The 27,280-nt window shown below is 44.5% G+C and overlaps 1 protein-coding gene and 1 long non-coding RNA gene across 2 annotated transcripts in view; one reads left to right on the forward strand and one right to left on the reverse strand.

Annotated features, from left to right (window-relative positions):
- Positions 1–15,043, forward strand: part of LOC310827983 (integrin beta-1-like) — a 437,041-nt gene extending 421,998 nt beyond the window's left edge. Inside the window, exon 16 of the transcript XR_014556585.1 lies at positions 13,983–15,043. The gene's annotated coding sequence lies outside the window, so the exon portion shown is untranslated. The remainder of the gene's footprint in view (positions 1–13,982) is intronic.
- The window catches only part of LOC310828127, a 49,505-nt gene that overhangs the window by 7,630 nt on the left and 14,595 nt on the right, over positions 1–27,280 (reverse strand). The window contains exon 2 of the long non-coding RNA XR_014556701.1: positions 2,633–2,975. This is a non-coding gene — a long non-coding RNA (uncharacterized lncRNA). The remainder of the gene's footprint in view (positions 1–2,632; positions 2,976–27,280) is intronic.

The raw sequence follows: 27,280 nt of genomic DNA on the forward strand, positions 1-27,280 counted from the left end.
CAAAAAACTTGGCTTTGACCACCAGCTGCATTTTCCATTGCAGACAAATGATTACGCAACAATCCTTAAAAATGTGATCTACAAAAGCAAGCATTACTGCACATGTAGAACTGGCTGCCTCTAGCTTCTTTTTTTATAATGGGTTGCAGAAAGTTTGTTAATCCATTTAAATCTTGCCCTTTAAATTTATTTACACAAAAGAAACATTTTCTCCAAGGGAAAAAAATCAATCTTCTCCCTTCTGCTTCCAAATAACAGATATAACAAGTGCCCACTGCGAGGACAGCTGCTTAGAAGCCATCAGGTTGTTTATTTTGACCTGCTACCGCAGGTGGAGCTTAGAGGTGGCAGACAGGAGGGGGACCATCTGCAGTTAATGCAGCAGACATCTCTTGAGCACCTTTTGAGTGCAATGAGATTTTTGTTTCAAGGCGCAGCAAACTCATGCAGATTTTAGTCAGAAGGAAGAGGGAACCCCAGCTGAAGTCTAAAAAGCTTTCTCTGTTTATTCACAAAGGGGAGGCCAAACAATGTACTATTTGTGCATAGGAGCCAACTCCTAGGGCCTAAGGTCCCTTTGCCCCTCCTAATAATAATATTTGCGGGGGCCACCTCCCATGTTGATGGGGTGTGTGCGCGCCACGTCTTGTGATCAATTATGTGGGGTGGGGCTTACCTGGCCCCTTCCCCCAATATTTCATTCAAGTTGGCACCCCTGGTTTTGTGTGAATATTGAACAAGCCTATTTGCTATTGAGCTTTTAGAAAGAAAGAAAAGAAAAGAAAAGAAAAGAAAAGAAAGAAAGAAAGAAAGAAAGAAAGAAAGAAAGAAAGAAAGAAAGAAAGAAAGAAAGAAAGAAAGAGAAGGAAGGAAGGAAGAGCCCAGACAATGTGCACACATTCTTGCAAATGATCAGCTTGATAACTGATACAGTTTAGAGACTGTTAGTGTATGAAATTATACATCTGATACATGGCAACTGATACATGGCAACATAACAACTGATACATGGCAAGCCAAAGGCTTAAACCACCTAACAGACTTATTTAAAAACAACAACCATACTGACACAAGAAACACAAGACAAACTAGGGGACACTCAAATACCCTGGATAACACACTCCCAACTGCATGTCTTCTTAACAGCCCAGCAGTAAAAGCAGAAGCCACTAAGCCTTTGACCACCTTCAACCTACTTCCTAAAGTACAGAACTTTAATAAAAAATAAATAGAATAAAAATTTATAGCAGGACCTGGTGGTTATAAACACAATGAGCTGTTCTGTTAGCAGCTTAAGGCCCAACTGAGCCAGAGTCTGTCCACACACCATACATGTAGAACACATTTTCCTGTCCCCCCAAGAATTTCGAGAACTGGTTCGTTAAGGATGCTGAAAGTTGCAGTTCTATAAAGTGCTGTTCCCAGGATGCTTTGGGATGTGTGTGCTTTAAAGGCAGGCCGCTTATGCTTTTGGTTTCAAATAGGAGAATGAAGCACCCCTGCAACTTGGCCACAGTGGTGCAAAAGGAATTCAAAAGTATGCGAATCCATTGAACTCAGCAGCACTTACTTCTGAGTAAACGTGCAGAGGATTGGTCTGTAAATCATGTTGCAGTTTCCAGTTCCAAACTATTTTTAGTTATCTTTTCCAGGACTTTGATACAGCTATTGGCGCTTTCGCTCTCTCAAACCACTCATGTCATTCCTTTCCCCTTTTTGGTAAGCACGGATAGATTTTCCTGCATGTCTTCAGCCGCCCACCTGCTATTTTGCCTGCCCTGAAAGTCAGTGTGACTGGAGATTGTTTGTTTCCTTATTTGTACAATCTCCTCATTGAGAATGTCGGCAGGAATGTGCACTGCCTGGCAAGCGCCCCAAATTCGCTGCTTTGCCTTCAGACAGTGTAAAAAGGGCTTGAGCAAGTCCTGCAGTTGCCTTCTAATGAGCCTGAGCTGGAAACGAGAGACACTTAACTGATCACAAATGTACTTGGAACAACTCTCTCTTTCCTTATTTAAAACGATCAAAATGGCTCTCTTTTACTAAAGATGAATGGACAATCATTATCCTAATGCAATGCAAATTCATTTTATGCTAATTTACTATGTACCATCCATAAACCTGCTGTCAGTGTATTATACCCCTATATTCAATTTGAAGAGATGTATAATTTCATACACTAACAATTTACTTTAAAAAGACTCCTACATGCCAAGATCTTTGGTAAGGGGTGATCAATCTACTTAAAAACACTTGATAAAGGGGGGGGGGGCGGAACCACTCGATAAAATCAATAATGTCAAATACTTTATGTTCAAGCAGCTGCAAGCATTATTTTGCTAATTGTATTAACTGGAGATTTGATTGCATAAAGAGCCTATTCTTCCATTAGTAACAGAAAAATAAAAAGAAATTCATTTTAATATACCCTTGTTATGGGCAAATAACTGTGGAGGGTCAGTAGCAATAAAACAAAATCTCTTACAATACAATCCTAGGCATGTGCACTCAGAAGTCAACTCCATTGAGCTCATCGAGACTCATCCTGTCGTAGTCTCACTGCTGAGCAACAACGTGCAGAGCTCAGTGGAGTGGAAGGCCAGTCAACCAGAAGAGTCTGAGGTGTACTTACTTGGAGGCCGAGACAGCATACGAAGTCAGGTCCAGTCCTAGGGTTGGGCGAACAGCAATCCGCATGGTCAAACAGTCCAGAGGTTAGGTCAGGTCATCCACTGATCAGTGGGTCAGGATGAGCAGGTAACAGCAAGGCAATACCAGGAACTACAAGCATTGTCTTCAGCATCTGACTGCTGCTGGAAGCTCTGCTTAAGAAGGCTGAAGCCAGCTGGTTCTCATCAGGGCCTTCTCCTCTGTGTCCTTGAAGGCTGATCAGCTGCAGGTGGAGTCACTCTGCCTTCTTCCCCTTCAGGCTGCTGTTCAGCAGGCGAAGCTGACTCCTAGCCCATGGCACATTCCTAGGAAAGTGTATATAGGATTGCAAACTGAATATCTAGTCATCTTAGGATAAGTTTAAAATTAGACTCTTATCTAAATTGCCTTTGGCTTCAGTCACCCCTGCCCGTACGGGCCAGTCTTGACAGACTCTGGGGCTGTGCGCCCATCTCACTCAAGAGGCCAGGGGCCAGCGCTGTCCGGAGAAACTTCCGGGTCACGTGGCCAGCGTGACATCGCTGCTCTGGCGAGCCAGAGCCGCACACAGAAACGCCGTTTACCTTCCCGCTGGTAAGCGGTCCCTATTTATCTACTTGCACCCGGAGGTGCTTTCAAACTGCTAGGTTGGCAGGCGCTGGGACCGAACAGCGGGAGCGCACCCCGCCGCAGGGATTCGAACCGCCGACCTTTAGATCGGCAAGTCCTAGGCGCTGCGGCTTTAACCCACAGCGCCACCTGCGTCCCAACAGATATTCATAGATTTCATTTAAAAAAAACCCTCATATAGGTATAAAGATCTACCAAAGTTCCATCTAGTCCAGCATCCTGTTCCCATAGTGGCCAACCAGACCTACACTGGAAGCTCAAAAGCAAGCAAGGGCGCTATAGACCTCTCAAGTGTTATCAAGAGGTATAGTCCTCCTTATCAAAATGGCTGACTGCATGTTATGCACAAACTATATAACAGAACTGCAGGAATGTCTCATAAAATGAGAAAAGCAGCTTGTGTGGGGTATTTTAAACTAAGAAGCAGTGAGTGATTAACCCTTTGGGCTCAGCCACACTTTGCTTGTGCCATACCTAGAATAGATGGGTCCGATCAGCTTTCCGCCTGACCCACACTTTCTAGGCATGATCTGAGTGGTTTTCCCCTTGCCCTGCTCTTTAGCGATAGATCAGAACAAATGATAATTTGCGGAAAAGCTCAAATTGCTGTTTGAACGCTAAGGAGCAGTTTTCTCTGGATGAAAGCAGTGAGACAAGAGGAATTGTGGACAAACCCTTTGCCAGCCTGCCATTTCCTTGTTCCAAATCATGCTTTTTACGTGGCTTTCCGTGGACTGATGTTTGCTCTGATTCAGTGGCAAAGAGCAGCTTTTCCAGGGAAAGAGCAACCAGTAAGAAAGGGAGGAGGATTTAAGCTGGATCCCAAGTCCACTCAGCTTGGTCATGTTGGCTGGCAGCCTGGAGTGAAACACTATTTTAAAGGCTTGCTTTCCATCTGGCAGGCTTAGCTAGTGCAGCAGCGGCAGCCCTGCTTAACTTATGCCACTGTGTTTTCCACCCGCTTCTTGTGCATAGGCTTGCTCCTTACACCTATACACTCAAGATTCTGCCTTCCTAAGTTGCTTCTCCTATCTCTGTCTGTCTCAGTATCTGGGTTCTGCACATGCGTTTGTGCAAATTGGCTCCCAATTTGCCCAGTACATTGTTCCAGGTCTCACTACACAAGAGTGAGGGCTGGTGCCCATTGAGACTAGCAGGGCAGAAGGCAGGGAGACCAACAGCAGATGGGGTCAGAGTCAATGACAGGCAGAGATTCACCTTGGCTGGTTGTAAGGAACAAGGAAAAAGGGCAAGTTCTGTTTTGACAGAATCCTAATTTTTAACTGCATTTCTGATGTACTAACTGCTGCTGCGGGACGCAGGTGGTGCTGTGGTCTAAACCACTGACCCTCTTGGGCTTGCCGATCAAAAGGCCAGCGGTTCAAATCCCCGCAATGGGGTGAGCTCCCGTTGCTCGGTTCCAGCTCCTGCCAACCTAGCAGTTCAAAAGCAAGCCAGTGCAAGTAGATAAATAGGTACTGCTCTGGCGGGAAGGTAAACAGTGTTTTCGTGAACTGCTCTGGTTTCACCAGAAGTGGCTTAGTCATGCTGGCCACATGACCCGGAAATCTGTCTGTGGACAAACATTGGCTCCCTTGGCCAGTAAAGCGAGATGAGCGCCACACCCCCAGAGTTGTCTGCGACTGGACTTAACTGTCAGAGGTCCTTACTTTTAACTGCTTCTGCAGAAGCTTTTCCACTGCTAGGAATTTTGCTTTTGAGCAGACAGCTGCATTCCTTTTTAAGGCACAGAAAACATCTGGTACCTACTAACTTTGTTTTTCATTAAAGCCAGTTGTTCCCAAGCAGTTTTAAAACCTCAACAAAGTAAGGAGATATGATGTCCTCTGGCTTTGAAAATTCAAGACTCTTCTGTGATTCAGAATTTCCACTACTGACAAGTGTGATTTGACAGGATCTCACTTCACATGGGACCAGCTCCTCCCTTGTTGTGCCTGCCTGATTTTGCAGGGCTGTTTAGTCCTAGTGTTTTCTTTCTACTCCTCTAGAGCAGTCTGTGGTGGAGTTCATTGCAACAGCCCCCTTAGCAAGCCCAAAAATTCAGGCAGCTGTGTTGATCCATTACCACACAGAAACTTCAAAGAGCAACAGAACATAGCACACTAACTAGTTTCTTAGATTCAGCATGACTGCAATCCTATGCATGGTTTTCCGGGACTGAGCTCCTTTGAACTCAGTGGTACTTACTTCTAACTGCATAGGTTCAACTTGTAAAACACATTGAGCTTTAACAAAAGATCTTAGCCAGCTGAAATGAAACCTTTCAGCTTTTAATTAGAAATGAAAACAATCTTGCAAATAAGCATCACCACGTAAACTGCTAACATGAAGTTAGACCTCCATGAAATAAAAGGAAAAAAAGTATCCTGTCTCTGCTTAATTATTTTCCTCCTAGCTTGCTGGCAGGTGTGGAGGACATTTGGCCCTCCAGATATTGCTGAAATACAACCCCCACCAGCCTCAAGCATGGCCAAGGATGATGGGAACTGTAGTTCAGAAACATCTGGAGGCTCAGAGAGTCCCCACCCCTGCTTTATGGCTCTGCTAATATGTCTCTGCTAATTTTAATTTTTATATTTAAAGCCTTGTTATATTCATATTGTCCTTTGTATTACTGATATTTTTTATGATCTGTGATATTGTGTGTGTTGATGCTGGTCTGTGACCGTATTAATAAATTCATTCATTCAATATGTCTCAAAGAAACTTGAAAGCCTCCTTATCACCTCATTCACTTGTCAAGGCAAGGAGATTCCTTCAAGTATCCTGGTGCTCCTGCAGATTATGTCATTGCTCTTGCTCTGAGAAAAGTCCCAGAGCTGCAGTCCACTGTATCTCCTAAATCTGTATTTCCAAACCTTGTCTGCAGGGGGAAAGTGACGACAGCAGAGAGATTTTCTTGTTTAACTGAAAACATGCACAAGCTGAACACTGTTGTTTGAAAGTGTGTGATACTCTCCATTAATGGGGGTGCCCACATATTGAAATAACTTTTAATACCTGCTGTTTCTACTGTGGTAAATGGTACTGTACTACAATATAAAGAACATTACTACTAATAGTAGTAGTAATAATAATAGTAATAATAATAATTTCATATTTATACCCCACCCATCTGGCTGGGTTTCCCCAGCCACTTTGGGTGGCTTATAGACTATATAAAACACAATGAAGCATCAAACATTAAAAGCTTCCCAATACAGGGCTGCCTTCAGATGTCTTCTATAAATTGAATAGTTCTTTATCTCCTTGACATCTGAAGGGAGGGTGTTCCAAAGGGAGGGTGCCACTACTGAGAAGGCCCTCTGCCTCCATCTCTGTATCTTCACTTCTCGCAGTGAGGGAACCAGCAGAAGACCCTTGGAGGAAGGTACCTTTTTTCTGTGTAAAATAAATGTGGAATGCTCAATTAACACATTTCCCCCCTCTATCATCTGCTTATTGCTGGTGTGGAACCAGGATGATCTATTCTAGGGAGCTGCATTTTTCTCATAAGGGAAGGAGTCTTCATCCCAGCTCAAGCCTTTTGTTTCCCCCAAAGGCTGCAAAACCTTTGCTAAGCTGTTATTCGCAGCATAATTATTCCCCTTTAATGCCTCGGAAATCTGAGATTCTTGATGACTCCGACTATGGGGACAGGGCCATTTTTCATGGGCTTTTTGAAATTTGCTGCAACAACTGAGTAGAGAGTCTCAGGGGAAACCTGGGGTGGGGGACAGGATTTGGCAGTGCAGTTTCCTTGAAGTCGTGGGGGGGGGGATCCCTCAGGGCCTCTGAAACAATTGTTTAGGGGTTTGGTTCAGTGTGTTTCACATTTATTTTTAATAATAGTTATATACTGCTAACTCATGTAGATAATGCCTGAGCAAATATAAAATCACAGTAAATATATCAAAAATATAAATGCCATAACTGGCCAATCACCTAAACTCCATCCAACTGAAAAGGCTTGCCGACACAAGGTGGTTTTCAAAAGACATCTAAAAGTAAGAGCACCAGAAGGTAATAAAAGCCTGCTGGATCAGGCCAGTGACCCATCTAGTCCTCCATCCTGTTCTCACAGTGGCCAGCCAGAAGCCTATGGGAAGTCCACCAGCAGGACCCATGCACAAGAGCACTCTATCTACTTGTGATTCTCAACAACTGGAATTCAGGGCCATGTTGCCTCTGACTGTGGAGGCAGAATATAGCCATTGTGACTAGTAGCCACTGAGAGCCTTGTCCTCCATGAATTTCTCTAATCCTCTTTCAAAGCCATCCAAGCTGGGCATCATCATCATCATCATCATCATCATCATCATCAACATTTGGGAGAGTGAAATCCATAGTTTAACCATGAGGTATGTTAAGAAGTATTCTTTGAAGTTGCGCCAGGAAGAACTTTTGCTGATTTTCTGTAGCATCATTCAGGGCAGCACAGAATTGGGTCCTGGGCGTTTGCCTTGGTACTATAAAACTAATGAAGCTTATGCTTCAGGGCCTCTAATCCTGGAGGGGCCCCAGAAGTGACTTTAGTCCACATTGCTTAATTTATGGGGGGGGGGGGGTAAAGACCTGACTTGAGTCACACAATTCAGACCATTCTATGATGCATCATGCATGTATATAACATTTCCCTAATTTTAGCCCCCCCCCCCCAATAACTTGAAAACTATAAGGCATAGGGATTTTTTTTTGTACTAGTGATTTTGACATGTGAAATAATCCAGTACAGATTTTTTTCTCTCTCAAAATCTCAGATGTAGTAGTTAATTTAAAAATAAATAAACTGTGATGATCTGTCATGGAACAACCCAATGAAGAAAATAACTGTGGTTACTCAGACCTCATTGCTGGTCACAAAGGGGGACCCATAGCAGTTCAAGCTTCAGGGCCCCCAAAATGTAGGTCAACCTGTAGAAGGCTCATGACCAAAAAAATGTATGCCGTGGTGCCTAGGAATTTCTCCATCCCACTGACCCCTTTTAAACCATCTTTCCCCAAAGGTGCTGAAAGAGCCATCTTGGTGCTGATTCCTCTGAAGAGCCTCTGCTACCCCTGGTGACGAAGAAGCAGGGTGTCTTCTTGCAACACTGGAGCGCCCAGCATGGGAGTAGCATGACTAAGAATGGCAAATGAGGTTAACTGCTGAAGGAGGGCAGGAGGAAACCACAACTGCCCCTAAGGAAGCAATTCTTGCCATTTCTAAAAAGACAACCACTACCTCTCTCTCACCGCCACCCGATAACACTCAAGAACGGACAGGATGTTGCTGGGCTTTGGAAATCGCTGCTCAGCTACCATGCATATGAAACTGCACCTAAGCTGCAGATTAGAAGGCTATTGATTTTATCCATCACTGTCCAGGGGGAGAGAATAAGGATGGTGCCGTTTTTCACTGCAGGTGGAGGAGGAGGAGGGGAGGGGGAGGCCCACACTTGCATTCAAATGAGCTGGTGACTCTGTGCCTGAGCTGCCAGGGCATGAATGCTAAGCAGCCTCGTTCTCCGTTCAATCTGCTCAGTGCCTAGCTAATAATTATTCTCTGGAGAAAACCCTACAGGAGACATTTATTCCTCCCTCCTCTCCTTTGCTTGCATCTCCCTGGTATTTATGCAAGATTAAGGAGCCTGGTTACACTGTTACCTCTCTGATTGGTGCTCTATTTTAACCTCACTTACCGGCCCAAGCCTTTTCCTGTAGACAAGAGCAAGAGGAGCCTTTCTTCCTCCCCAAATTTCTCTCCACCTTTTGTATGAAAACGGCGGCATGGATTGGCTGTTCTCAGGATTGCCTCGTGGCAGGCAACCAATGAGGAGAGGCAAGGAGGATAAATGGTGCCAGACTCCCAGAGGTGCTGTGGCACTGTGTAATTATTGCTCCAGACAGCTGAAAGCAGCAGGGCTTCTCCTCTCTCCTGCTTCATTTCAGCCTGCCATGATTGCTGGCACAGAAAGATGCTGATTATAAGTAAACATTAATTATGCCCCTGCTATCATGCCGGTTGAAGTACAGTTATCTTAACAGAGAAGCAATCCTATTGCTTGCCCTTTTTAAAAGCAGAAAAAGCACTTCCCAAGCTGCAGGTTCAAGCTTCTAAGTGGCTTTCTTGTGCAAGGAACACAGGTTCTCCTGCACAGCCTGTTTTGTAGCTTGCCGTGGGCAAGGAGGCTCCGAGACAAAACTTCACTTTATTATGGTGCTGTGTGGCCCTCTCGGAGGTCCAGAAAGTCCTAGGCTTCTTCCAGCTTTTGATACCCTCCAAGCACAATAAGCACACAAAAACAAAACAAGGCACCAAAGACAATAAAATGTGACAGTTTTCTAAGAATATATGATGAGTGTGTTAGATCAGGCTAATGGCCCATCTAGTCTAGCATCCTGTTCTCACAGTGGTTGCCCGTAGGAAGCCTACATTACCTATAAATCCCTGCAGCAATCTGTTCAGTGACAGCTTCTCCATCATCACCAGATGCAACTTCATCCTCAAGAGTGAGGTACAAGCAAGGCCACCCCTGCCATTAGGCAAAGTGAGGCAGCTGTCTTAGGCGGCTGTTCCTGGGTGGCAGTGGTGAGGTTGGGAGGAAAGAGCTGTGTGTGCCACATGGCCTAAGTCTTCTTGCTATCCTCAGGTGTGATGGAGGACAATGTTCCATCACCAGTGTTAAAGTAACATTCAGCTGGCACTTTGGTTGGCTTCTGTAAGAGGAACTGTAGGTTAGAGGAGCTGTCCTCTGCCTCAAGCGGCAAAATACTTTGAGCAGGCCCTGGGTATAAATGGCAAGATAAACTACCTGAAGTCACATTCTGAGCTCCAGGAAGAATCAGGGTCTCAAAGTCCACACATTTTGCAGCCCATTTAGCAATCCTTGGGCTGGCTTGACCCGCTTCTCAGGTACTGAAGAGGGAAGGGATGACTGGTGTATACAAATAAATAACAAAATGCCTGACTGCCCAGAAATATGCCGAAACTTCTTTTTATAGAAGCCTGAACAAGATTCTCCTGAGTCAGGAAGGGGTTGGAATGCTAATGGTAATTCTCCCCTCCCCCCAAAAAAAGCTGAATTGACACACTCACATGCATCTTCAGCGACAACTGCTTACTTCTTAAGATGAAAAGGGCTTAAAGTCTGTTTGGTGGAAAGGGAACATTGGCTCTCCTCAAAACTCTTGGCACTCTGCATCCCCCTCAAATTTCACGTATCTCTTTAGGAGGCAACACAAAGGGGCTGTCAATGGCAAACTGCTGCACTAGCTCTGAGCAGGACTTGCTCAGCCCCAAGAAGGATCGAAGTTGATCTTTGTGCTTCACAAATGGCTTTTGCTAGGTCTTATTTTGGCAGCATGCCCGCCTGAGAATGCTTTACAAATTACACCGTGTCTGTCTAAAACTGACATTCTGCCCCGTTGATAATGCCCACATTACTGAAACTCTTATAGGACGCCTTATTTTATTGTGCCATGCTCAGGTTCATCCTTGCTGCACACCAGAATGTAATTTTGGAAAATTTTAATGCGCCCGCTTTCTCCAGATGTTGGACACCTTACATTATGGAATGCAAATGCTGCGGAAGCCAAATCAATTTTTTTTGCATGGGAATAACTTTCCTGGAATGATAAAAGCTATGAACTTATGGGATTCTTCTGTTACAGGAATCCACTGGTGGGTTAAGGATAAGTTAAGGGGACGGCAGTCTATAACAAGGTGAGCTGGGGTTTCTCAGTGCTAGGAAGCCTGCTTTACAAAGGGTAAAACCCCTGGTCCATTTGCTCTCTACTGTCTACACTGACAGGCAGTGCATGTCCCGGGTTTGCCACCCCTACCTGGGTATGCCTAGATTTGAACCTGAGACTTTCTGCCTTGAAAGCATGTGCTCTATCAAATAAGCTTCCCCTGAAGCACGGCTGGGAAACCTATGGCCTACAAAATGTTGCTGGACTCCATATCCCTAATCACCTCTATCCATATGCCTGTATACACTCTCAAATAACTAATAGGTTTGCAAGAAAGGACTTTCCCTTGCAGAAGCCATGCTGATTCTGCTTCAGTACGGCTTGTTCTTCTATATCAGGGGTCTGCAACCTTTAAGACAAAAAGAGCCACTTGGACCTGTTTCCGAAGAAAAAAAACTGGGAGCCGCAAAACTCGTCATAAAAATAACTTTTTTGTCACTTTTTTATTATTTCTTTGTTTGACCCCTCAGAATTACTCCTCCTCATAGAAATAAACGTTAAATTAACAAGTTACCTTTTTGTGTGTGTGTGTTCTTCACTCCCCTTCAAAACAGTGACCAGCGTACATGCCCCTTACAATGTAGCGGGCGGGCGGGCGGGCGGGCAGGTAACGCACGCACCGCCCCCATGCGACGTCACAGCCAGTACAGCGCCCGCCACAGTGGGGAGTGTCGGGGCGCACAATGCGCCTCCTCCCCTCGCTAGTATCCGCCCCGGAGCCGCGGCAAAGGTGTAAAAGAGCCACATGCGGCTCCGGAGCCGCGGGTTGCAGACCCCTGTTCTATATGCTTTAACAATACTTTCCACCAGTTTTTCAGGGACAGACATTACACTAACAAGTCTGTTATTTCCTGGATTCTCCCCAGATCCCTTTTTAAAAATGGGTGTTACATTGTCTACTTTCCAGTCTCCATACTCCTTCTTTCTCAATCTTCATCCTTCCATTTCTCCCTGAGAATAGTGGGAAGCCTATCCCTAAGGGTCAGACTACAGAGACTCTAAAGTGGTGACAGGGAATCAGTGTCCTTCCACATTCGTTTTGGATTACAGCTCTATTGGCTGTGCTATCTGGGAATCATGGGTGTTGGAGTCCAACAGCAACTGGAGAGCTGCAGGTTCCCCCATCCATTTCTAAAGAGATACACTTCATAAGGCAAACAGAACAAACTGCAAACTATAAGGATACACCACTGTCTTATAGTACTTTGCTTTGGCTAGGCAGCTACATTTTTGTTAAAAACAACACCACCACTACTCATGCTGTTCTTTGATGGAGCAACAAGCATTATGAGTGAGTTGGAACTTCTTCATTCATCTTTTCCGAGAGGCTGGGGGGCTGTTTTTTCCTCTCCTGCTTACAGCACCCAACACTTCAAACAGGAAATGGCACTGTATTTTGAGGTACTAGATTTTAGAAATGCACACACAAGTCTCCTTATGTGGTGCAATTGCACACATCGTTGGAGTAGACAATTACAGCGACTGCCAGAGTGCTCTTGAAAGGCAGCCTCTGCTGAGGATAAGATTTCACTTTCTTGTGACAACCCTGCATTGCAGTGGAAGAGTCTCAATTTGATTATCTGGCTGTTCCATAGCTCTTATATTTACAACCTTGCTGACCTCTGGGGAAAGGGTAAGGATAGCCAGCCAATCACTCTGGAGCCATTTCCAAAGGTCAAAGCAAGAGAACATTCACTCCTGGTAATTCACAAATGCTACATCTCTGAACCCTGGTCCCTCTGACAAAAAATTGGCAGAAGAACGCAAGTTAATGTGAAATATTTATCCATTTCTAGGGCAACTGTCTGAACACAAAGCATTAACCTCATTCTTGCTTCAGGTTTCAAGGCTACAGACTGAAGTGCTCTAACAGGATCTGAAATATAACTGATATTTATTAATGGATGCTTTTGAATACTTTCCATTTTCATTTGGAAATATAGCTCAAAGTAAGTTCATGATGGGTTCCTTTGTCCTTTTATTTACTTGCCTCCCGTAGGGCTGCTGACATGCACAGCCACAATATAAACCATACCTTTTGGAATAACTTGCACTCCTGTCCAGTAATGAGCCCTTTGAGAGATTGCTTCACTGCAAAATCATGAAGGTGCTCATTCCCATCCAAACATTTCTGAGCGCTTTTCCAAATAATTAAGAATAAACATCGGGTCATAGCTGTCTTTGCTGGCATATCTGCTTGCTATGTGGGTGCGGCGTAACAACCGGACTTGCCCTGCTTTGGTGACATCATTGGTGGTGTGTGACCCATCTTAAGTGCAGAGTCAGACCAGTCTTAACACCGAGCTCTGTTTCACACTTCATGCTGTCAACACAATCCATGGAATTACTTCTAACTTTTATGGCGAGATAAAACATAGCCAGACCATCTTGACTCAATGGAATCAACGCATCTTAAACATTTCTGACCGACTCCACCATCTTCTTAGAGATAGAAATAAATAGCCCACGGGGTGTGTGTGTGGGTGTGGGTGTGGGTGTGTGTGTCTGTGTGCGCAAGTGTAAAACACTTTTACAACATGCAAAATGAGCATATTGCTACAAGCAAAGTGCTGGCCCAGTATGGCTGAGATTAATGTAGCTCTCAGCTTTGTGAAGCTCCATGTCTCTCTCAGCATCAGCAAGTGCTGACACCAGGGGTGAATGTACCGATGGGAGGACAAGGTGCCGTGGAGAGGCTGCAGTAGCTCCACTGCTCAGCAATGGTTGGTGCTGTGAAGGAATCAAAAAAGGAGACCAAAAGACAGCACACTCACACCCTCAGAAGGGAGGAGAAGGCTGTGGGGATGAAGGAATAAGCTATAGTCCCAGCTCAACGTACATAAGGGAGCCTGGGAAACCACTGTAGAAGGGCGTGGGGGCCATTATAGGTTCCATGATTGTGACTCAAGGAAGCTAGGCTCATTTCTGCCTCTTTTCTGTCAAAGAGTTTTCTGCCCAATCTGTGCTAGACTGGTTACATTATGCTCAGATTAAAGAAGTTTTTAAAAATGACAAAAAGTTAGGATTCCAGGTGGAAAAATCGAAGTTAGAGACAGAACTGTTAGAACCAAAGAGTAAGATATTATCAAGAATGTATAACTTGCTGTTGAAATGGAACACACAAGATGAAATGGTTAAATCTGCTATGATAAGATGGGCACAGGACATTGGGTATAATATTATGTTTGAAGACTGGGAAAGGTTGTGGACCACTGGGCTGAACTTCACTGCATGTAATGCTCTGAAGGAAAATGTAATGAAAATGATATATAGATGGTACATGACCCCTGTTAAACTTGCTAAAATATACCACTTGTCCGAAAAGAAATGTTGGAAATGTAAGGAAAATGAAGGAACATTCTTTCATCTCTGGTGTACTTGCCCGAAAGTGAAGGCCTTCTGGGAAATGATATATAATGAGCTGAAAAAAGTATTTAAGTATACTTTCACTAAGAAACCAGAGGCCTTCCTCCTGGGTATAGTCAGCCAGAAGGTGTTAAAGAAGGACCGAACATTCTTTATGTATGCTACAACGGCAGCAAGGATACTTATCGCTAAGAATTGGAAAACTCAAGATTTACCCACACTGGAAGAATGGCAGATGCAGCTGATGGACTATATGCAATTGGCGGAAATGACCGGCAGAATCCGAGACTTGGGAGAAGAAAAGGTTGAAGAAGATTGGAGGAAATTTAAGATTTATTTACAAAAATATTGTAATTTGGTGGAATGTTAAGAAGGGTGCTTGATTATAAAAAACTGGCCATCACTAATCTGGATTTGAATTGGAAGATAAGTGAGATTTTAGAAAACAAAAATTGCTGAAGAATTGTTATTTATCATTTAAAAGAGCGACTATAAATTACATGATAATTTGCTTGGAAAAATGTATTGATAATGTAAGTGTGAACGGGAAACGTGAGGAAGTCCAAAAAGGTTTGAAAATTTGTTAAGACGAAAGGAATGTTGTTTATTATTTTTGTATTTTTTATAAAAAAACCCTAATAAATATCTTTATAAAAAAAAAAAAGAAGGGCGTGGGGGCCATTATAGGTTCCATGATTGTGACTCAAGGAAGCTAGGCTCATTTCTGCCTCTTTTCTGTCAAAGAGTTTTCTGCCCAATCTGTGACACTAGGGTAGTTTGGGTAATCTGTGTTGGAGGCTTCATTTCATACACAACCGTACCCCAACCTTCTAGAGCATTATAGTATAGATAAGCACTGGGAAAAGGATCAGGTGTGCCAAAAATACATCCCTTTGGAGGAACAAAGCTTCACTCAAGCAAGCAGAGACAGGCAAGGCCTCTGCTTGTCCACCAGGCGTGGTGGACAGAAACAATCTCTTGTAAGTGCACCAACAGCCTCAAGCACAGAAGACATCACCACTTCCTTTCCAAGGGTTTCCTCTTGCCTGCAACATTAAGCCACCCACCCAGATGCATTTTTTAAATGTAGCAGCCTGAAGTGAATCATGGACAAGTTATCGACAGACACCCCCTTGCTTAAAAATCAGATGAGAGTTCAAAATAGCATGGTAGTTGCAGGGGAAACTGACAGCACAACCTAACACAATCCTTGCTCAGGCAGAAGTCCAACTGAGTTCAGTGGTGTTTGATCCCACGTAAATGGGTAAAGGATTGCAGTCTAAAACATGTATAGGCAGGTTGAGAAGCTGGTAGGGAATGCTTGTATAGATAAGACAGCAGAGTAAAAATAAATAAAATTGAACAGTGATCAAGAGTGGATTTCATTTACTGTGACACGATGTTCAATTCTGTTCATCAGTATGAAGCAAAGTAGAAGACCACAGTGGTGCAAAATCAATATTTCTATGTATTTGAGAGCAATGGCATGTATTGATCCATAAGCTGTCACATGTGGAGGAGGAAAGGAGAAAGTATGACCAAACCAAAACTGAGAGAGTTACTGAATGTTGTGCATGATAAATTTAGCATTCCTAAATTTGAACGCTTAGACCCACTTGTGTTTGTACAGAGCCCCCAGTCGTTTTACAGACTACTGACCTCTACACCACCACTTTATTCTTTTGCTGCACCAATTTTGTGGAAAAACCCCAGGGTTCCCTGATGAAGTGTTGAGTCTCAGTCAGGTAGGGCTAACAATGAAGATTAAAGTTTATTTCAAACACAAACAAGTTTTAAAATATATTTGAAACGCTGTCACTCTATTCCCTCTCAGTATTGTCCCTGTCTCTAACTCACTCTGACTCCTCTATCTCTGCCCCCCCCCCAAAGAACCAACCAAACTCTCAAAACCTCTGGGCTGAGCCTCAAAATCAGGTAGGCTCCACTCCCGGGCTTTCTTATTGGTCAACCTATTAACCCTTTCTCTCCCCCAATACAAACGTATCCCCAAAGAATGGGCAAACGCCACATCACTTCACAGTATCTTTGACACTGAAAGCTATCTTGTGGTCAGGGCTGTACACCAGCGGCAGACCTACATTCTGGGGGCCCTGAAGTTTGAACTGTTATGGGGCTCCCTTCACAACCAGCAATGAGGTCTGGGTACTCACTGTTTTTTCCTTCAGTGGGGTTGTTCCATGGCAGGTCATCATACCTTTACAATATCTTTGCTACTGACTCTCAAACACTGGGATTGTTGAAATCTATACAACAGCAAAACAATCATTTTGAATTGTGCGAATTGTGTGAATAAGGTCTACTAGACCAAAAAACTTTAAGCAATGTGGACTAAAGTCCATTCTGGGGCCCTGAAGTTTAAGCTCCATTAGCTTCGTAGTAGACCCACGCTTACCAGACACACATTTTTGCATGCAGCCAGGAAGAACATGATGTGGGCATCCACTGCCTTCAACCCAACTTTTCCCCATTCCAAGTGGCAGCAAGGAGACTGTGGCTCATGCTCTCACTTTGGGGTGGACTCACTTAAATCAATGGGGCCTTGGTAAATGCTTTCCTGTACCATCTGCTGAAGATGTCTTCTGAATGTTCCCTAACATGTTTGCCATGTTTCTGAAGACAACAGGAATGGACCAAGACGGGTTGTGGCCCATTATTAGTGCCTGATTAATCAGAGTAGATTAGATTATTCTTTTGCCCTGCTTCTAAATGTGTGCCCTTCCAGTTAGCAAAGTTAGGGCTTTTGGTTATCCCAGCTGCAAGACTTGGCTGGCAAGAACAGGATTTGTCATGTGTGCCAGGATCTTCAAAAGATAGGTGGCTTCGTGCAGAGAAAGTGCAGCTGGCGTTAGAAGAAAAGCTGTCTCGTTTCAAACGGCAGCACATGAAAAGTGACCTGCTATTTACTGATCATCTTGCCATGTCCCCTAGGAGGCTGGTGATGTTTCCAGCTACTTTGCTACTCTGAAAAAGGTGTTCCTAGGGAGACCCAGCTGCTCCTCTATTCACTTGCTATGTCAACTGCTTCGCTTTGCGGATGTAAAGGGACCTGCTCTTTAGATACTGGTGGGGGAGGGGGAGCAGGAAAAGGCCCTCTTCTTCACCATACATTTTCTCCCCCCTAATTTAGGTTTAAAACAGCTTCAGCCCTTTTCTCCCTAACCCTTAAGGCTCCATCTATGCTTCAATTACTCAGTCCAGTTTAATATTCCCATCAATAGACCAAAGCCTTACAAATCGAGTCACAGTAGCTCCAATAGCTTTTCGGATGTAAAAAGTACTCCCCACCCCCATCCAGCTATTCCATTCATTTATGTAACGAGCAACTTGATTCTATTACTTATTAAGCTACTAGCACATCCATTCTTCATCATTATTTCATTCATTTTCATTATTGTTTTCCCCTACTTTCAATGGGCGACCCAACTCCTCTTCAGATCCTGTAACTTCTTTTGAGATTGGCAGGATCTGCACAAACCTGGCTGCATCATTCCAAACCCTGCTAGTCATATTCTGTATCAACTGAAGCTTCCAAGTCATTGTGGAGATCTTCAAGGGGAACCCCACATATAATACAAATGGACTAATCCAGCATAGATCACTGTGACCAGACTACCCTTTCACAGAAATATCTGCAGCTGGCAGAGTCTTCTAGTGACAAAGTTTCTCCAAACTGTGTGCTTAAGAACCAAGAATCCCATATGCAAAGATGTCGGCATTGAGAAAAGCTCATAAAGAAATAAAATTTTCCAAAACATGTCAGGCAGAAATGAAATTTGGCACTTCTTGAGAAAAACAGTAGTTTTCCCTCTGGATTTTGTGGGGGTCTGTTAGAGAAAAGCAAATATATTTCCTTCTATTGAGTTTGTAGTGATCTAGCCAGCTCTTGCTTAGAGCCTCTGTGTTTAAGTTACCTCCACTACTAAATGCTGAACCATTTTGTTTATTGTTATTTTCCAACTTGAGAAAAATGTCTGCTATTTTTCTCTTTTTGATCTCCACTCATCCTGTACATGTCTGCATGAATAAAGCCTTATACCTCCAGAAACCGTAAGTGATTACTTCAGTCAAATTTATTCAAGCTGTGAGGTTTGCTAGCAACATGCCTCCCCACTTTGTTTTGCATGATAAATTGTACCTGCCTGCAGCAGGGTATAAAAGAAAACAGGGAAGGAGGGAGGAATTGGGAGGGTGAGCTGTAAAGTGGGCAGCTTATGGTTAATTCACTTTGCCTGAATACGATACAGTCTGCAACCAGAAATGCTTGTATCTTCCTTTCCTATATCTATGTTACTCTTGGCCTGAGTAACTGCTTTATTTGATGCAATCTTCTTGACTGGATGCAAAGACCAACAAAGTCCCTGTACCTCTAGTAACTGGGCAGAAGGTTGAATTCCTCCAAGTGCACTTTATCATGCAGGGATGAAACAATCTGTGTCTGCAGACATTTCCTCTTTTGCACACTTGTGGCAGAGCAGCCCAGTTTCCCCTTCTACTTGATCACCTTATAGATCAGATGTTCCTTGCTGCTATTGAGTGCAATGGTCCAGATTCATACCACATGTTTTCATACCTCAGTATCCAGAGAAAGGTACTGACACCTTGCCTTTTACTAATTGAATGCCTTTCATTTCAAGATGTATTTTTTATACTACACTGACATCTGCAGGAACGCAAAATAGATATGGTTATCAGAGGGAAATTAAGGTTTTTAAATAATTTAACCAATCTTGCGTTGTAGATAATGGCTGTGTTAGTCTGTTTCTGAGACGCACATTGGACACACAGTTTCCACAAGAAGGTGCTATCTATTTTAACAGCCAAACCTTACAGTGAAAGCTGTGCTATTGCTCTATGTATTAGCAGACTTTAATTACCTCTTGCTGGTGGAATTGCTCATATGCCAGCATGTCACAGGAGGCCAAAAGAGTGCAGGACTTGCCAGCTGCAGACATTAGTCAGTTAGGTCAGGGTTATGCAGAAATTAGACTCACAGGAAAGCTGACACAAAACTTGCACTAAGCGTTTGTGTGTGTGTGTGGTTAATTGTTCTATACAGAAAGAAGGAGATGAACTTGACAACACATAGTGCATATCCTACTGGCTGTTGTAAGTCTTGCTAATTTCTTCTTGAAAATCTTATCCAAAGGTATTTAGCCAGGAGAAACTTAAAGAGCAGTTCAAAGATTCCATGCCACCATTCATTTGATAATGAAAAACCAGATATGAAATATTTGTAAGAAAGCATTTTTCTAGAATATACTGTATTTTTTCGTGTATAACATGCCCCAATGTATAAGGCGACACCTATTTTTTGGAGCTGCAGCAAAAAGGGTGGGGAGAATTGCCCAAGGTTGTTGAGCTTTTTTGAGGGGAGGGTCACCGCCACCAATCGCTCTACAGCAGGGGTCAGCAAACTTTTTCAGCAGGGCATCGGTCCACTGTCCCTCAGACCTTGTGGGGGGCCGGACTCTATTTTTTGGGGGGAAAGATGGCAAGAGCACCACAAGCCCCGGTGGCTGCTCACCTGTGTCTTGTGAGCGGCAGGAGCTGGCGGTGGCGGAGGGACGATGAGCGGCGTGTGAAAGAGCTCTGGAGAGGGGCTGCTTAAAATGGCGGCCATTTGAGTGCTGCTGCTGGCACCAACAAAGCCCAGCCCCCTTTCTCTTCTATGCAGGGCGAGGAGAAGCCAGGAGGAGGGAGGGAGGAGGCACAGCCGCCGCCACCGCAGTGTAAGGGAGAGGGAAAGAACGTGTGCACTTGCGATCCACCCGACGATTCCCAGACCATCCATGGGCCAGATCCAGAAGGCAATTGGGCCTGATCTGGCCCGCGGACCTTAGTTTGCCTACCTATGCTATACAGCCTGCCCGCCAATGAAAATAGCACACATCGTCATGGCCACCACTCGTCTGCACGCTCACCACGAAAAGCCCACCTGCACTCTCGAGGCAACCCCAGACAATTGCACACACGCCTTGCCACTGTCATAAATAGCCTGCCCAAAGGCCTTGCCACAGCAACCAATCACACACCCAATCACCGCTACCAATCTCCTGCTGGCTACTGCCAACAATTGCCTGTCTGCTATTGTTGTATAAGATGACCTGAAATTTTTGCCTATTACTTCTAATGAAAAAATATCATCTTATACATAGACAAATATGGTATATTCTTCTGAGGATAAATGGCTATCCCCACAAAACTCCCAAAGCCTAGGAAATTGCATTCATCTGTTCTTAAGACATTACAAGAACTAGAGAGGTTTGCATTTTTGCGGCTGCTGCCAAGCAGCATGAGTAAGTAATAAAGAGATCCAGGTCTTTCTGCCTTTCACAATATTAGTATATTTTTTCAGGCTCCAGGTTTATGAAAAACCTTTCAATAGTCAAAAATTGAGAGAGATGGGAATGAGATGACATACGGTTACAGTGACACAGGGCAAAGAGAAAGAGCTGTGTGCACACATGATCTTGGAAATTGGACCCAATCACAAGGAGGAATGTGGTTCTCCCAAAAGCTCTTATAATGCTATACCCACTCTCCATAGGGTGAGTCCAGGTGAGAAGCAGGCTAGCTGATGGAGTGCAGTTTATGGGGATAAACTGGTTGAAAGTAAGAAGGCAGGCAGGCAGGCAGGCAGGCAGGCAGGTGGTAGTGGCTGTGGTTTAGGGCAGACTGAGGCTTGTTTGTTTATTAAATTTATAGCTTGACCTTCCTCCCAAAGGAGCCCAGGCTGAAGGGACAGTCATCCCTCAAGAGAGGGGAAAGCACATGAAAGTAGGTGGGAAGATGTAGGAGGCACCATGTAGGAAGAAGAATATTCTTCTCCCTCCAGCCTCAATGCAGGATAAAGCATGTCATTATGTCACTTTTGCTTTCTCTTAACTAAAAGGATTGTTGATGGGACTGGGGTAAATTATCACACCCTCAACATCAACAAATTAGAACTGCATGATTTTCAATCTCTGCATTATTTCTGAGAAAGGAAGAAATTGTGGACTGAAGGCTTCTACCTTCAGACCTTAACAAACTGGGAAGAGCAAACTGCACATGAACCGGTTTTGGAGTGAGTTACAAAAATTATCTACTGAAAAACAAAAGACAAGGAGTTTGGGGCACTAGGTACAGCCAATCCTCAGAAATTATAGGAACTGGAATGGGAGAAATCTACGGAACCTTATATAATCCAGTGAAAAGTAGCCCAAGAAAATTAGCTGAAAATACAATTCACTGCCAAGGTAGCCCAAAGTATTTAGTTGAAAAGCTAACTTGTGCTCTCCCCATGTTCTAGTGGTAAGACAATAAACAAAAGTTGACAATTTACTGACCACTAATTGTACCCCAAAATCTATTGACTGATGCAGATTGTAGGACCACCTTGTTGTCATGTTGGCAACTGATACTCTTGCTGAGAGACAACCTGTTTTTTCCTAGAAAGAATGTATTAAACTTGCTTACTGTTGTGCATTTTTTGGTTTTGGGATGGGCTTTTTGCAGCACAAGCACTACCTTAGAGAAAATTATCTGATTATCCATAACATTTGGGAAATTGCTGCAGTACTTTGAGGAAAGGAGTTTGGATCCTTGCTGAATAATGGCTATGCGTTTTTGGTGCTAAAAACTCACGTCTGGCTCTTAGACTTGCCAATCTCTGAATGATGGGAGTCTTTCCTGCAGCTAAGTTTGCAACAATCAACTGTTCTTTGGTGGTTCCTGCCAAGTGCAACAAAAGAAAACATAAATTCGCTGCTTTTATTCCCTCAACTCAAAGCTATTTTTAGCCTTGCATGGTCTTCCATTTAGATTTGTCATCCAAAGATTCCAGGGTCCAGGATATTGTACGACTTCCAGCTATTGTAGACATTTTAAAGACAATTAACGTCACCGAAGTGGTTGTGGACAGGAACCTCAGATGGTTTCTTTGTTAAGGCCATTCACTGGTTTCATCAACAATCAAAAACAAACTGCAAGATTGTTTACACAAAGGCATTTGCTGTCACCTTTATTTATACTTATAACTATCCAGGCAAGGATGTTCATGTGGTGTTTAACAACATTTATTATTATTATTATTATTATTATTATTATTATTTATATACCGCCCTATACCCAGAGGACTCAGGGACAGTTCACAGAATAAAATCACAATATAAAACCACAAAATACGGTATATAATCAAAATAATAACAACCCCCTGAAAAAACCTCCACATTTAAAAAGGGCATAGTAAGATAAGAAAAGTAGAAAACCAGAAAACTAATTCTGAACCTAAAAACTTTCTAACTGCTAATCAATGCATTGTGAAAACAAGCTACAGGTAACCTGTGCACAGAGCAGGTGAAAAAATTTCATTGCAAGGGGCGAGAAGACGGTTCTGTTTCTATAAAACATTCATGTCGTGTTAGCTGAGCATCTGTTAATCACTTGGTGCTTTGCTGCCAGCTTTAAAGATAAAAGAACAGGTGAACTTCACCTAATCAGGTTTATCTTACTAAGGCCTAATTAATCAACACATTATTTTTACAGTGATGGCCTTGGGCGACAGTAACTTTTTTGCATTATTTTTACACAACAAAGTACCACATCATTTCTTATGGTGAAGCATTTGGATGAGGGGGCAAAAGCAAAACAGCAGGAAATGGTGTGAAGGCATGTGATGCTATGAAGATCTGGTTCTAGTCAGATCCCGAATGCGAGACCACCTACGAAACCTTGAAAACTATGATGGAGGAATGGTGGGATACAAATGTTCTAGATAAGGTGTGAGGAACCTTTGGCCCTCCAGATGCTTGCAAACGACAGCTCCTGTCGTTCCTGATGACTGGCCATGCTTGTTGGGGCTGATGGGAGTTGTAGTTCAGCAACACCTGAAGGGCCAACACCTGTTCTAAATACATAATAATAATAATAATAATAATAATAATAATAATAATAATTTTTTATTTATACCCCGCCCTCCCCAGCCAAGGCCGGGCTCAGAGTGGCTTACAAACAATAATAAAAACAAGAAGAATGATTACAACTTAAAAACAAAAATAAAATACAACATTAAAATAATGGAACATTAAAATATTAAAATGTAGCCTCATCGCAGGAGGAGAAGGAAAAGAAAAGAAAAAGAGAGAGAGAGAGAGAGAGAGAGAGAGAGAGAGAGAGAGAGGGAGGGAGGGAGGGAGGGAGGGAATCAAATTGGCTTCAAACCAAAGGCCAGGCGGAACAATTCTGTCTAACAGGCCCTGCGGAAAGAAATCAGATCCTGCAGGGCCCTGGTCTCATGAGGCAGAGCGTTCCACCAGGTCGGAGCCAGAGTTGAAAAGGCCCTGGGCTCTGGTTGAAGCCAATCTAACTTCCTTAGGGCCTGGGACCACTAGGGTGTTGCTATTTATGGACCTTGAGGCTCTCCATGGGGCATACCGGGAGAGGCAGTCCCGTAGGTATGAAGGTCCTAGGCCGTGAAGGGCTTTAAAGGTCAAAAGCAGCACCTTAAATCTGACCCTGTACTCCACCGGGAGCCAGTGCAGCTTGAAAAGCACTGGGTGAATATGCTCCCATGGCAGAGACCCCGTGAGGAGCCTCGCTGCAGCATTCTGTACCCGCTGGAGTTTCTGGGACAGCTTCAAGGGCAGCCCCGCATAGAGCGAATTACAGTAGTCAAGCCTGGAGATGACCACTGGATCACTGTGGCCAAGTCGGGGCGGGAAAGGTAAGGGACCAACTGCTTGATGCGGCGAAGGTGGAAAAATGTAGCCTTGGCTGTTGCTGTAACCTGCGCCTCCATGGAAAGGGAGGCGTCAAGGATTACACCCAAAGTCTTAACGGAAGGCAATGGCACTAATTGGGCCACCGCAAGAGAAGGGAGTTGGTCCCTCATCCCCATGCCATCCCGACCTAGCCATAGACCTCTGTCTTTGAAGAATTTAGTTTCAATCGGCTCCCACGAAACCATCCGGCACAGCTTCCAAGCATCTGGTCAGTGTGTTCGGGGTCGAGTCGGTGTGGCCATCCATCAGCAGATAGAGCTGAGTGTCATCAGCATATTGGTGACAGCCCAGCCCAAAGCTCCGGATAATCTGGGCAAGGGGGCGCATAAAGATGTTAAAAAGCATCGGGGAGAGAATTGCGCCCTGCGGCACTCCACACACCAAGGAGTGGCGCGACGACATTTCCCTCCCTAGTGCCACCCTCTGTCCCCGACCAGAGATAAAAGAGCACAACCAGTTACGGGCTATGCCCTGTATCCCCACGTCTGCGAGGCGGTGGTCCAGAAGATCATGATCGACCATGTCAAAGGCTGCTGACAAATCTAAAAGGATCAGCAGTCGTGACCCACCTTGATCCAGTTGTCTACGGAGATCATCTGTTAGGGCAACCAGAGCCGTCTCCGTCCCAAAACCAGGACGGAAACCGGACTGAAATGGATCTAATGCCGATGTTTCCTCCAGAAACCTACCAAGTTGTTCAGCAACCGCTCTCTCAATTACCTTACCCAGGTATGGAAGATTTGAAACTGGGCGGTAATTGGATAGGTCTAAGGGATCTAATGAAGTTTTTTTTAAGAGTGGACACACCACTGCTTCCTTCAGTTCCCCTGGGAATGTCCCCGTGTCAAGGGACAAATTGATAATTTCAACCAGGGGGGTCCGCACAACATCTGGACACTCCCTAATCAGCCAAGATGGGCACGGATCGAGGAGGCAGGTGGTGGGCCTACCAACTTGGAGGAATCTATCCACATCAGTAGGGAGTATCAGATCGAAATGGTCCAACACTGGACCTGAAGTCAGTCGAGGGGCCTCCAGTTCAGGCACTGTATCTAAATTGGCAGGGAGGTCACGGCGGAGCAACAGGACTTTCTCCGCAAAAAAACTCGCGAATGCCTCACAGCTGTGGGTCGAATTTGTGCTTAAATTTGGTTGTCCTCCTAAGGACGTTATTGACCTAATTAATCTAAAAAGTTGTGCCGGGCGAGAGCTAGCGGATGCAATGGAAGCTGCAAAGTAAGATTTCTTAGCAGCTTTCATAGCCGTCTCATAGGCGTCCTATAAGATGTTCTTGAGGCTCCGTCACGAGTCCTTCGCCATACTCGCTCTAGCCGTCTGAGATCCCGCTTCATTTTCCGGAGCTCCTCAGTAAACCAAGGGGCCCGGTTTCGACGGGGTCGCAGAGGGTGCTTATCAATGGCTGCCAAGAGCCGGTTATTCCAGTCCTCAACAAGGTCATCTAATGAGTCGCCAGGAGGATCAGGGTTCCGCAAGGCTTGTCGGAATCTATCAGGATCCATCAGTTTTCGCGGACGAGCCCAAATAGGCTCGCCACCCGAGCCAGGGAGGAGCGGGAAGTCAATCTTGGCTTTCAGGGCGTAGTGATCAGACCATGGCACTTCCACAGCAAGGAGCATGATCACATCTATGCCAGCCCCAAAGATCAGATCCAGCGTGTGGCCTGATTGATGAGTGGGGCCCAAAACAACCTGGGAGAGCCCTAGTGTTGCCATGGAAGTCACTAGGTCCAGAGCCTGTGAGGAGGGATCGGCATCGGCATGGACATTGAAGTCTCCCAAAACCAGTAGGTTTGGGAACTCCAAGGCCCAGCCCGCCACCACCTCCAGCAGGTCTGACAGGGTGGCTGCAGGTGTGCTGGGTGGTTGGTGCCCCACACGAGACCAACACATTCAATGCCAGAGATCGTCAGTGATGGCAGAGCTCTGAAAGAGCAATCCTCCTGGAATAACAACGCTACTCCTCCCCCCCGACCCACAGTCCACGATTGATGGAGGACAGAGAAACCTGGGAGTGTTATCTCATGTAGGGAGACTACTTCGCCTTCCAGGTCAATCCCCTGCGAGACAAAAAAGTCACGCATGGTGGCGGTTTTGTTGCCTATGGACCTGGCATTGCACAGCACCAATGACGGAGGTGTGTAATCCTTGCTCTCCCTACCCTCATCCCTTGGGATGGGGCGTAGATTGGAAGGGGTTCAAGGATCACTGCATCTCGAAACCCTTCGCCGATAGAGATATCTATATATACATAGACACCTTGCTTGTCTTAAAGTGTCTCTTAAATGTTGTCTCTTAAAGACAACTCTTAAAGACAACTCTTAAAGACAAATGTTGTCTCTTAAAGTGTCTCTTAAATGTTGTCTCTTAAAGAGACAACATTTTCCATACTCCTCCTAAAGAGGCCCACGCTGAACCTGGAAGTGTTAGATAACTAGCGCCTAGTTGCCAATATCTCCTTTTTGGGCATGGTGGTGGAGAGGATTGTAGCCAGTCAACTGCAGATGTTCCTGGATGAAGTGGATTTACAGACCCATTTCAGTTTGACCTTAGGGCTGGGTATTTACTGAAATAGTCTCCCTCACTGAAGACCTTTATTGGGAAAGGGATGAGGAAGCTCAACTCTGTCCATTTTCCTTGATCTCTCTGTGACTTTCAATACTACTTACCATGGTATCCTTCTGAAAGGACTTGGGGTGGGGAGGTTTGAGATACTGCAGTGATTCCACTCCTTTTTGCAGGACTCTTACAAGAGAGTAGCACTCAGGGACCACAGCTGAGAACCAAGTAATTTATGCTGTGGGGGGGGGGTCCCTCAGGGACCCATCTTTCCCCATGTTTTTAAAAAACCCACAGTCACCAAAACATGATCTAACTTCATTGGAAGCCCAATGTCAAGACTGAAGTAAGGTGGTTGGGGTTCCTGGTGTAGTTCCCAAGATAGTCTCTCCCCCCTCAAAGGAATTCATGAAATAGAGTACGTACCGCAAAAAGTCTTGAGGTATCTTAAAAACTAACACATTTCTTATGTGGACTTGTTTTAAAAAAAACCCAAACATATGTAGGTTGACAACTCTCTGCAAGCCGCAAACAAAAACATTC

Source organism: Podarcis gaigeae, assembly GCF_964106915.1.
Source record: "Podarcis gaigeae genome assembly, chromosome: 12".
In the NCBI taxonomy this organism is placed as follows: Eukaryota; Metazoa; Chordata; class Lepidosauria; order Squamata; family Lacertidae; genus Podarcis; species Podarcis gaigeae.